Source organism: Suricata suricatta, chromosome 5 (genome assembly GCF_006229205.1).
Source record: "Suricata suricatta isolate VVHF042 chromosome 5, meerkat_22Aug2017_6uvM2_HiC, whole genome shotgun sequence".
Taxonomy (NCBI): domain Eukaryota; kingdom Metazoa; phylum Chordata; class Mammalia; order Carnivora; family Herpestidae; genus Suricata; species Suricata suricatta.
The window spans coordinates 54,589,162-54,601,560 of NC_043704.1; the positions used below are offsets into that span (position 1 = coordinate 54,589,162).

General features: G+C 37.4%; 1 protein-coding gene and 1 pseudogene across 12 annotated transcripts in view; one reads left to right on the forward strand and one right to left on the reverse strand.

Moving 5' to 3' along the window:
* Window positions 1-12,399, forward strand: part of BBX (BBX high mobility group box domain containing) — a 275,389-nt gene that overhangs the window by 2,275 nt on the left and 260,715 nt on the right. For all 12 annotated transcript variants that reach the window (XM_029939243.1, XM_029939242.1, XM_029939246.1 and 9 more), the window contains one exon: window positions 1,127-1,198. The gene's annotated coding sequence lies outside the window, so the exon portion shown is untranslated. The remainder of the gene's footprint in view (window positions 1-1,126; window positions 1,199-12,399) is intronic.
* LOC115291141 overlaps window positions 742-12,399 on the reverse strand; it is a 147,199-nt pseudogene continuing 135,541 nt past the window's right edge.

A 12,399-nucleotide genomic window follows, 5' to 3' on the forward strand; every position in this document is an offset into this window, starting at 1 on the left:
TCGGGCCCCACGCGCGCCGCGCCGCGCGGTCCAGGCTCGGAATGGCAGCGCCTGGCCGGGCGGCGGTGCCTCCCCGGGGGGCAGCGGAGGCAGCGGCGGTGGCGGCGGGATCTTCGCTGGGGCCCGCGGGAGGAGGAGGAGAGGGAGGAGGAGGAGGGGAAGGAGGAGGAAGAGGAGGGGAGGGAGGCGTTTTCTGCCCAGACCGCCGCCAGTTCGAGCGGGCACGGGGACGGGGACACCCCACTCGTTGCTCCTCCGTTATGGAAAGGTGTTTAGCAGACTTTTACGCCCGGAGTGTGGGATTTGTACTTCATTTTTCTCTCCCCCCTCTTCCCCAAAGCAAGATGGACTCTATTCCCTTTCTCTTTCTCCCTGTGCCTCTGCCTCTGTCTTGTCAGCCTTTAAGATCGACATTTTGTACTAAGATGCAAACTTGATGGTGACCAGCAACAAAGGCGGGGTGGGATCCCTCGCTCCCTTCCTCCCTCTCGGTTTCCTAGCTCCCCCCACCCCGACCTCCAAGACCTGGTGGCCCTGCACTTGCCGCCCGGGGCTCTAGCGAATGTGTTTCCCGGCTGGGTTCCGATCTCCAATCTCGGGATTGTGACTGGGGCCGGGCGTTTGGGCGACGGCTGTGGCCGCCCCAGGTCTGCGGGGCTGAGGGCTGCGCTACCTGGACCCGCTGCCGTCGCCGTGGGCTGGCTCCTGGGCACCGTGGAGGCTCCGGCATCCTATCGATTGCTATGATTTGGTTACTGGTGTATTTGTCCTGGGGGCGGCGATCACTTGTGCAAGTTGATGAATGATCGCGGTGTGGGTTTTGGGTTTGCAGACAGGATCAACTTTCAGCTTTGTGCATATCGGGAGTAGGGAGTGAGGGTGCTGGAGACACCCTGGAATAATACCAGCTGGGCTACCCTCAGCCTCTGCCCTTTGAATACAGGGAGCTTCTTTGCTTGTATTGCTCCACAGTTAGCGCATGGAGGTGGGAGGTAGAGAGGGGGGAGGGGTTGGTGGGGAGCTGGACTCCCGGGTTTTGGGGACCTTCCTTCATAGGTGTTGGAGTTGAGACTCTATTGTAAAGCTCTACCACACTGATGATGTACCTTTATTTGATACTTTATAGGTCACTATCATATGACAAAGGCTTTGCTGCAGTTCATCTTCCTCCCTGTGTACTTTCCATTTGCCTTGCTGGGTAAGTATGCAAACTCTTCCCACAGGGAAGCTGGACAGCTATTAGCAATGACCTAAGGGTCCTCAATGTTCACATAAGAAGGTGGCTTACTGGGGTTGCAAAACCCCTGAAAGCTGGTCGCCCTGGGTTTGCCACAGCAGAAATCAATTTAGGATCATTAGTATTTAGAATTCAGTTGCTGTTATTATTATTTAAGATAGTTGAAATGTTTATTTCACATTTATCTGCAAGTGTCATTTGAAAACTTATTTTCAAATAGTCATTTAGTTGATAATGAAATTTTACAGAGTTGAAGGCCTAGGAAATTTAATACTAGATAATATTATAGAAAGATTGCAGCCTATGAGTGGAGGGAATTATTAAAAACCCAAGGTAGCATTGTGCAGAATGCCTCTCTAATTATAGTGGCTGACATTTACTTACTCTTTCTTAGGTGCTCTGTCTTGGGTAACTTGTGCTGTTTGTGACAGTTATTTTTGTGGTGGGGAAAAGTGGACTAGACAGTGTAGTAAATCTAGTATTTAGATATAAAGGCCTGATATAGAAGGCAAATAATCATTTAAAATTAATCATAATTTTCTGCAAAATTTGTATACTTAGAGAAATTGGGTATATTTTAGCAACCCATACATTCAATAAACAACTCAGAAGGCCCTTAAGCACCTTTTTCAGACGTTTGCCCCCAAATGGAATAATTGGTGAAATAATGTGTAGGGCAGCAAGTGCCCAGAAAGTTAGTTGGTGAGAAGTAACAGGATAGCTGAGGGTTTATAGAACATTTGAAGGTAGCACAGAGCCCTCATTACTTGCAGTTTTCCCCTCAATTGTAAGGAACACCTCAGGTATTCCAAGTTGCTGATAAATTAAGAAAACTGGTTGTACTAAATGTGTAAATCAGGTGTGGTACTTAATCATGTTTCTATAGTGAAGATGAAGTTTGTACTTTGTGAACAAAAATAGACATGAACTCGGTTTTCCATAAAAGAAAAATGAAAGAGACCTTATCTATTTGGGATATTGTATTACCATTATATATGTTACTAAAATGTTATTTTAGTATTAAGAGGAATTGAGGACCATGCCTTTCTGGTAGTTTCCATATAGTAGCAAAACATACTTTGACACGGCTGAGAACCTTAGGTGGCTAGAAGCTCCTTGTCCAACATCTTTCATGGAATGTAAATACCACATTATTTCAGAGAGTTAAGAGAACCTCTTACTGTGTCACATACATAACAGTCCTGTTGGAATGGTCAGAATGAGATGGTTCTGTAAGATGAATTTAGTGTACAACAGAATATGTGGATTTCAGTGTCTTTGATTTTTTTTTTTTTTAAAGCTTGCTTGCAGGAGAAGTTTTTCATTTTTGAACATATGGCAAGAGTATTCAGAATGCATTCCTGATTTACTAAAGAACACCACATTTATACATGTGAGGCACATTATTTTGTTCACTGGAGCAAACTTTTAATGTTAGTTCTTTCCCCATGGAAATATGTTTGACCAATTCAAAATTTAAAATGGGAATCGGTAATTTCCAGAATAAAAGCGATCTGATGAGCTCTTGCATTTCTTTGAGATATCAAACAACTGCTTCATTAAAACAATATTTTCAAGAACAGTCTTGGTCTTTGAAGTCAGAGTAGTTTTTGTAGTGTAAAACTTGTAGTAGTGATCTAAAAGAAGTCACCCTGACAATGAATTACCAGATATTTGCATCTAAAACATATTTATTTGATTTGAAGCTTAATTATCAAAATAAGAATTTAGATAGAGGTTTTGCTATTATATTGCCAAGAGTTTCCAAACTTCCCATCTTATTATTCTCCATATCTCTATTAAGTTCTGAAACTGAAGTCCTAATTTGCATTTCACATTTAATGCTAGCTATTGGAAAAGGGGTTCATACCTGTTGTTTCTTAGTGCTACATCTTTTAAAGGTACTCTGGTGGGTTCGGTCCACTAGAGGTTTTGCTATTAACGAAAACTTGCTATTTTAATACTTTCCATTTTTTTTAATCCATCTGATCTTTATATCTAAATTAAAAAAGTAAAGTTCTGGGTTTAGGAGTTTGTGACATAGTTTTGCCTTATACATATAGCTCTGCTGTATAACTTGGAAAGTGTATCCCTTTGACCTTATAGACCGGATCTTTATGCTTAATTCATTGAAACAGAGATTTCTTTAGACATTGAAATTAAAACACAGCTTGGAGTGAAAGCTAATATGAATATGTAATTAAGGTTTGCTTATGCTGTAACCATGTAATTGATAAGGCTTTTTGTATGTAATTAAAAAAGAAGGAATAATCTTAAAATAATGTGGCACAATTCATGAAAATCTAACTCAGCAACTAATGTATGAGCCATATTTTTCAGTAAAATTACAAACATAATTTCTAATAAAAAATCATCTGCCACCATACTAAAAGTTTACATTTTCCTACATTTCATAGAACATGAGTAAAACAAGGGCCATATTTTTAACTAGATCTTAAGATGAACATCAACTACTTTTATATTAGAAATTTTGAATAGAAGTAAATAAGACTTAATAGTTTAACCCTACTAAAAAAAAAACCTTTGAAAATAGCCTCATTATCGACATACCTGTCGTACTAAAAGAAATCCTTGATATTATGAATGCCTTAAAAAGTGCAGAAATGTTTAAAATCGTAATGTTTAAATGTTCTAAGTTACTTAAATTTAGTCAATTAATTGGCATAATGCACCATTGCCAGTAAGGCACACTTGTATTTTAAGACTTAATCTTTTTTTAAAATGTTTATTTATTTTTGAGAGAGAGAGACAGAGCATGGAGAGTAGAGGAGCAGAGAGAGAGGGAGACACCGAATCTGAGTTAGGCTTCAGGCTCCTAGCTGACAGTTCGGAGCCTGATGCTGGGCTCTTACTCACAAACCAAGAGATCATGACCTGAAGTGGAAGTTGGACGCTCAACCGACTGAGCCACCCCGGTGCCCCAAGACTTAATCTAAAGCAGTGCTTAACTTAAGAAAGATACTTTTCTTGAACTTGCAGTTTGAAGTCCACCTCATTTTATAACATTTTACCACTGAGGGCATCTTTTAAAATAGGTCCCAGTGATAGCTTTTTTATTTTTTCATCAACTTTCTTCCTCTCACTATGAAATGAAAACATACGCAAATTATGAAAACATTGTGATTTCACTGCTTGGTTTTTATCATGTGCCTCAGATATATTGGATACAGGTGGTCCTCAGGCTGTCCACTGAGAGGCATGCTCTGAAAGTAGTAAGGACTGAAGAAGCTAAGGAATCTTCCAGCTAGAAGATTCTGGGACTGTAATTCAGTCAGTTGGTTTGTACTACCTCAAGGGCAGTCGTCACATACTATATCAAATTGTAGAGATTTCTGTATATTAAGTTATACCTGAGGAAAGCACTTTTCGAGTATAGCCTCACTCAACATTCACATGTGTTCATTTTATCCTTTAGAAGGCAATTACAGTTTTTTGAAATGCCAGGACATCATGTTAAAACTGTAAAGATATATGCAGAAAATCCTCATGTATTAATGAGGATTGTTTACCTTTTTTTCTTTCAAAGGAAAAATGAGGTGAGAACTGGGTTACACAATGGAAATACAAAAGAAGGCAAGCCAATAACAAATGCTACCTAAAAGTATATATAAATACAGAGATGAAAGACTAAGGGAATGAAAGATGTAAAGGATTGATTACAGACCGTGAAGCATTGACACACCTACCAAAATATAAACTTAACAAATTAAAATATATGAGTTCAAGGATTTAGATAGTGAAATAACTTCAGTTTCTGAAGAGGTTCTGTAAAATACATGAGATAACTTCAGTTTCTGAGGAGGTTGTATAAAATACAAAGCAAAAATAAGAATGAGTTGGATTTTTTGAAGTCTTAGGAAAATAAAACGATACTGTAAAATATTGATTAAATAATTAAACCAATAGTTAAACCTGGCCCTTAGGTGAAGAGATCAGAGAATAAAACAGAAATTCCTAGAATGGAATAACTGAGATCCTAAAATGGACACAGAAATGTTGGGTTTTTGGTAAAGGGAATAATTAAATAAAACACTGATAACTTATTTCAAAGGAGAAATAAGAATGAGGGTAAAAATTGTTTAAAGCAATTATATTAAATGTTTTTGACTGAGATTTATGGTAATAAATACCTTTTATACCCTAATCCATGTATAAAAACTGTAATGAGTTTCCTGAAACAGTACTAGGAGCAGTGCTCTCTGATATTTTTTATCCTATGTAATCTTTATAAATCTGATGTGTTCCAAACTATTTATTTAAACAAGTATGATGTTATTCACTAAATTGGTCTTATCACTTACTTTGAAAAACACAAACCTGTTAAAAAGGGAGGTTCCCAGGGATGCCTGGCTGGCCCAGTTGGTCAAGTGTGCAACTCTTGAATCATACCCCACATTGAGTGTAAAGATTACTTATTGTTATTATTATTATTATTAACATTTATTCACCTTTGGCTGGAAAGGGCAGAGAGAGAGGGGGAGACATACAATCCAAAACAGGCTCCAGGCTCTGAGCTGTCAGCACAGAGCCTTATGTGGGGCTTAAACCCATGAACTATGGGATCATAACCTGAGCCAGGGCACCTGGGTAATATTTTTATTACTTAAAAATAAAATCTTAAAAAAAATGGAAATCCCCAGGTCCCATATCCAGATAAGTGTGACTGAGGTGGGGCCCAGGAAACTAGTGCTTCAGTGATTGTAAAGCAAGTATAAGATAATCTGACATACTTTGAGAACTCTGGGGTAAGGGCCAGGTGACTGAAGACTGAATAGGAGTCATGCAGTGAATATGGGGCTAAAGTTCTTTGACTGATGAGTTCTCTTCCAGCTTCAGTCTGTGGCTGTATTTCAGTCAGCACGTTTGCAACACTGAGAGAAGCCTTGTCACCTCTGTTGATACTCCCTGTGTAGCAGGTGTAGTACAAGGAACAGAGGCTTTGAAGCCAAGGACTGTTGCACCTCTTGCTTACTGACCGAGGGATGCTGAGCATGTCACTACAAGATAAACTTCATTATTATGTGGAAAAGGGCTTATTACTATGTACCGTGTAACAGAAGGAGAATTACAGTAGACAGTAATATCTGCAATGACCCTTCTCCACAGTCAGCACTCAATATGTTTTTATAGTTGTATCTCACCTCGTCCCAACTCCCACCAAGTTTGAAGTTTCTTGAAGTTGTGCGTTTTAGTTTTTTTTAACATCCTCTTTTTCTTTCTTTCTTTTTTTTTTTTTTTTAAAGTAAACTGTTCCTATCATGGGGCTCCAACTCATGGCCTCAAGAACAAGAGTTGCATGTTCTACCAACTGACCCAGCCTGTGCCTTTTAATTTTTGTTTCCTCTGAAGTACAGTTGACCCTGGAACAATACCGAGGTTGGGGTGCCAAACACACCCCACTCTTGTGCAGCTGAAAATCTGCATAGAACTTTTGACTCCCCAAGAACTTCTAGTAACCTACTGTTGACCAGAAGCCTTACTGATGACATGATAAATAGCCAATTAACACATGTTTTGCATGTTATATGTGTTATATACCATATTATAATAAAGCAAGCTAGAGAAAAGAAAATGTTAATAGGAAAATCATAAGGGGGAGAAAATACATTGATAGTTCTGTACTGTAAATATCCATGTACAAGTGGACTCACCTAGCTCCATGTTCAAGGGCCAACTGTAATTCTCAACCCTGGTGTCAAGAAACATTGGTGCATTTTTAACTGGATGTGAGGTGTTAGATCAGCACTTTATTACTGAAGAAGGAAATAGTAAGAATAACAAGGATAAAAGATAAAAGGATAAAAGTGACGAATAACTGAGGCATGCCATAGTTAAGTATGGTGTCCCTTCAAATTTGGGGAATGATTTCCCTACTTCTTTAAAAAAGACAGCACAGGACAGGAGGATAGCTCTTTTCTATTTTAAAGTGGTTAGTTGACAGCACTGGGCATTCTCTCTGGTGACTTTGGTCCATCTGGAATGTCTTAGAGCATCAGTTCTCAAATTTTCTTCTGCTAAGACACATGTGACTGATGTTTACACATAGGGCATTATAATTTCCCTGGTTATAGACTTAGATAAATTATGTGGTAGTTCTCAGTGTGATAAAATCACTTCATTCCTTATCAAGAAGATAAATCAGAATATAATTGAAAGTGATACGATCATAATGAAAACTTTGAATACACCCATATACAAACATGTAAAAATCTTTATGAACTGTGGTACTTTGTTCATAACTAATTACTGGGCATTCCTCAACAACCAATTAAAACTTGCCCTTGTGTCAAGGCATGAAGATTGAGAAGCATTACATCTGGAGTGCATAACAAATTACACTGCACAGAATAGGCACTTAAATAAAAAAGAGAGGCAGGCTAAGGAGAAGAGGAATGGGAAATACACCAAATCCCTGAAATCTCAAACAATGTGAAAAACAAAAGCTAGGAAAAATGCAACATGTGGTTAAATGCAAAAAGACGTACAAAAGACTTTTAGTATCTGGGTTCTCAGACTTTCCTCTTGTACTGAAATACTCATTGCTTCTAACACAGACCTTCATTTAATTTATTTGAATAAATAACTTTGTGTTTCCTAATTTCTAAGGTTATATTTTTCAGGAACATCTTTTTACTTTGCCATATTTTAATTCAGCTTGATTTTTTAAAATTTCTAATATGTTAATAAACTTTATATATTTTACAAACATCTTTATACTTTGCTGTGTAATGGTATTGGATATACATTCAGAGTCCTTTATCTAAAAAAAATCTCTGAAAAACTAAGTTTTATTTTGTTTTTTAATTTTCTCTCTAAAAGTTTGGCATCAAAACTCATTTGCTGGCAGAACATGACCCAAACTGTCATGGGCTTTTTTGAAGTAGTTTTAAAACCTACTAAGAAAGGTTGTTCACATATTCTGCTGTAGAAATAGTAATGCATTTGGCTATGAGGTGCTATCGTAGATCTAGCTGGGAATGTTACGTAATATGTGCTGTACGCTCCATCTGACCTTTAAAGACTCACAAAAATCTGAAGCGTACCTGGACCTAAGGGTTTCAGATAAGGGACTGTGATCCTATTGTATTAACTTATTTCACAGAGTGAAACTGTTTGCTATTCCTACCCATTTAACTCTCGGAATATCCTTTTGCTGATTTTGATCGCTGATCATCTGAACCTGTTGAGTTCATTGTAAGCTGGTGAATCATGTAAGATATCCTAACAAGATATCCAAACATTATATATTAACTTAGTCAAACTGTCTGTTGAAACCCTGTGCCTTCAGTTATGAGGGTGGAAGGCATCAGAGGCTAGAAAGTCAGCTAAGCCAAAATGGTAGTTAACATTTATCCTTTCTAAGTTGAGTACAAGGCTCCTAGGAAAGGAAAGATACCCATCCCACTTCACCCCACCCATTAATTGAACCTCGTCTGTCCATTTGGACATTGTGATTCCTATTTTGTATTTGTTGTGGTCATTACCTTATTAAACAGACAGACACACATTGAAATCTGTAGTTGAAATTTCCACCATGTTGGACGTTTCTCATATAATGGTGAACAAAGTTTGGCTACTTTCATTATGGTTTACTGTTATGAGATGTTTCATGAAAGGGTTATATTTCCTTTATTATATTGCTACTTGAACATTTCTTTCATTCTATCAGAAAAGTTAAAAAAAGTGTTTTCTGCAAATTTAGTCTATTCTCAGGTGAGAATAATGTTTTTGGATTGTATTGTTTTCATAGAGGTTCTAGATACTTTTGTTTTCAATAATTAACCATGAAATGCTAAGTAAAATTTATCCTTTGTACTTTTTTAAAAGTAATCTCTGTGCTTAACATTAGGCTCAAACTCACCACCCCAAGATCAAGCCATATGCTCTGCTGATAGAGCCAGCCCTGCTCCTACTCTTAATTTCCTATAAAACCACTATAGAAAAACGTAAAGTATAATATGAGGAGGAGTAGACAGGACACTCTGCGAATAAAGTTAATAGCTGTATCATGATAAAACTTACATCAGTCTTCATTTGGTATAGACTGAAATGGTTAATGGCTAAAGAAAGTTTTTCTTCTTTAATTATTTTTTGATACATCTACATCCTTTGGTGTAGGAAAACCACAGATTGAGTAATTCAGAGGGAGTCTTATGCTGATTCTTTTAAAAAATGTTGAGTTGTTTTTCAGCCTCTCGTATACTTCTCAAAACTCACCCAAGTGTAGAGTTCTCATTGACTGCAAAGGGAATGTGGTAGAGCATGGAACAAAATGAGAAACTAATTCTTTACATCCAGCTGTCAATTTTTGATTATCTTTTGAGTTACTGAAGTTATATATTTTCCTTTCTGGTCCCCTCTCCCTTCTTTTATTCCTAGCTTTTTTTCTCCTTCTTTCTCCTCCCTTCTCCTTTTTTTCATCCAACTACCAAGCCGGCCCAACCCCGCTTAGCTTTCAATGTAGTTGGCTATGGACCCTCCTCTCCTCCTTTCTGTCTTTCCTGAGGTCTATTTTTCTGTATTTTCTTTTTCTTTCAGCCTTGTATTGTATTCACTTATGTGCGGTCTGTGATACTACACACAAATAGTTGAGAATGAGAGTTTGGAATTGAACCTTTTTTCTTCTTACCATTATCTTATTTTAAAGTTTTTATTTATAATTTTGAGCTACTTTAGTAATTATCATTACTCACATAATAAAGTTGTTAGTGTATGAATTTGAGACTTACACAGTTCCCTACATAGAAATGTCAATTAGGAAGGGATTACATGAGGCAAAGTCACCTGTTATTATGAAATAAATTGAAGTAAACTCCTTATCCAATCATTTTTGTGTTTTAGGGTGATAGGATGACTATACAGTTTCATTTTTATTTAAGGGAAAGTTGAAAGCAGATTTTTAAGAAGAGTCTCCCACATACTATTTGACTTTGAGAGGAATGGAGAAAGATAATTTGGCCTGAGGGTGTTCTAATGAAGCACAAGTTTTATTTTTACTACTTTGTTTTTCACAACAACTTTCTGATGAGAGGTAACCCTATTTTAGTGGCGAAGAAACAAAGTGTCGGGTTAAGTAACTTGTCTGAGGTCACGCAGGTAGCAAGAGACTGCCAGGGTCAGGAGGCCTGTCTGCAGGGCCGTCGTCTCCTGAGCTTTTTCTCTATTTATCTCCTTCAGGGAGGTTAACTTTTAGGTTTGGGGCAACTTTTAGCCAAGAATTCCTTCCAACTTTTCTTTCTCCCAAAAGAAAAATACTCATTTTGAAGTCATAGGGTTGAACACCACTCTATCTTTTTTTTTTTAATTTTAATTTTTTTAAGTTTTAAAGTTTTATTTGCCAGCCAGGAGCCCATCTTGGGACTGGAACTTATAAACTGTGAGGTTATGACCTGAGCAAAAATCAAGAGTGGGATGCTTAATCACCAGAGCCATCTAGGCGCTCCCAGTGCTTTATCATTCTTGAGGGAGGTAGATGAGAAAGTTTCTGAACTGGGGCCTACTGTTAGTTCTCAGCAGTGAGATCACAGTCAGAGACAAACCAGCCCCAAATGTAGTTTATAAATTGACAATTGGTGAACTTTCTTTCTAGTTGACATATTTATTATAGAAATGTCTAATCGCAACAGGTATTGATTTTACTATTTATTAATTCCTCTGGTACATCTGTAGAAATCATTTATTCTTTCATGAGGATGTTTGAGTTTTTCAAGCTGAATGTTCTATGATGTTTTTACCCTGGTACTTGTTTATTTTATTTTAAGCAAATATATACACTTATCTACGTTGATATAGGTACCTCACATACTTTTTTTTTGTTATTAAAGTGTAGTTGGCATATGTTATATTAGATTTAAATGTACAACATAGTGATTTGATAGTTCTGTGCATTACTTCGTGCTCCATAAGTCACTATACAATGTTATTACAGTATTATTGACTATAATTCCTATGCTGTACTTTTCATCTTGGTGGCTTATATTGGCTTAGATATTTTATAACTGGAAGTTTGTACCTATTCATTGCCTTTACCTGTCTTGCCTGTTTTCCCATTCCCCTCCATCTGGCAACCACCAGGTTATTCTCTGTATTTAAGAGTCTGATTTTTGTTGGTTCATTTGTTTTGTTTTGTTTTTGAGATTCAACATGTAAGTAAGATCATATAGTATTTCTCTTTATCTGTCTGACATATTTCACTTAGCGAAATACCTTTTAGGTTCATCCATATTGTTTCTAATGGCAAGATCTCATTCTTTTTCATGGCTGAGTAATATTCTGTGGTGGTAGTCGAGGTGTTGTGACATCTGCTTTATCCATTCATCTCTTGATGGACACTTGGGTTGTTTCCATATCTTGGCTCTGGTAAATAATGCTGCAGTAAACATAGGGGTGCATGTATCTTTTTGATTAGTGTTTTCTTTAGGTAAATACCCAATAGTGGAATTACTGGATCATGATATTTCTGTTTTTAATTTTTTGAGGAACCTCCCCCCATACTGTTTTGCAGAGTGCACCAGTTTGCATTTCTGCCAAAAGTGCATGAGGGTTCACATTTCTCCACATCCATGCCAACACTTGTTATTTCATATCTTTTTGGTACTAGTCATTCTGACTGGTGTGAAACTCTGGAACTTTTTAATACAGTAAAACTTGGTTTGCAAGCAAAATTTGTTCTGGAAACATGCTTGTAATCCAAAGTACTTGTATATCAAAGTGAATTTCACCTAAGAAATCTTGGAAACTCAGATGATTCGTTCCACAATCCAAAAATATTCATAATAAATCTATTACAATACTGTAATATAATATAAAATAATAAGAAATTACAAAATACAAAGAAAAATAAATTAACCTCTTACCTTTGAAAACTTTTGTGGCTTGTATGAGGGAGACAAGAGAGGAGGGCTTTTTTTTTTTTTTTAATGTTTATTCTTAGAGAGAAAGAGTTGGGGAGGGGCGGAGAGAGACCCAGAATCTGAATCAGGCTCTCGACTCTGAGCTCTCAGCACAGAGCTCAACACGGGGCTCAAACTCAAAAACTGCGAGATCATGACCAGAGCGAAAGTTGGTCGTTTAAGCCACCTGGGTGCCTTGAGAAGAGGGTTATTGGAAAAGAAGACTTTGACTGTCACTAACAGAATCAC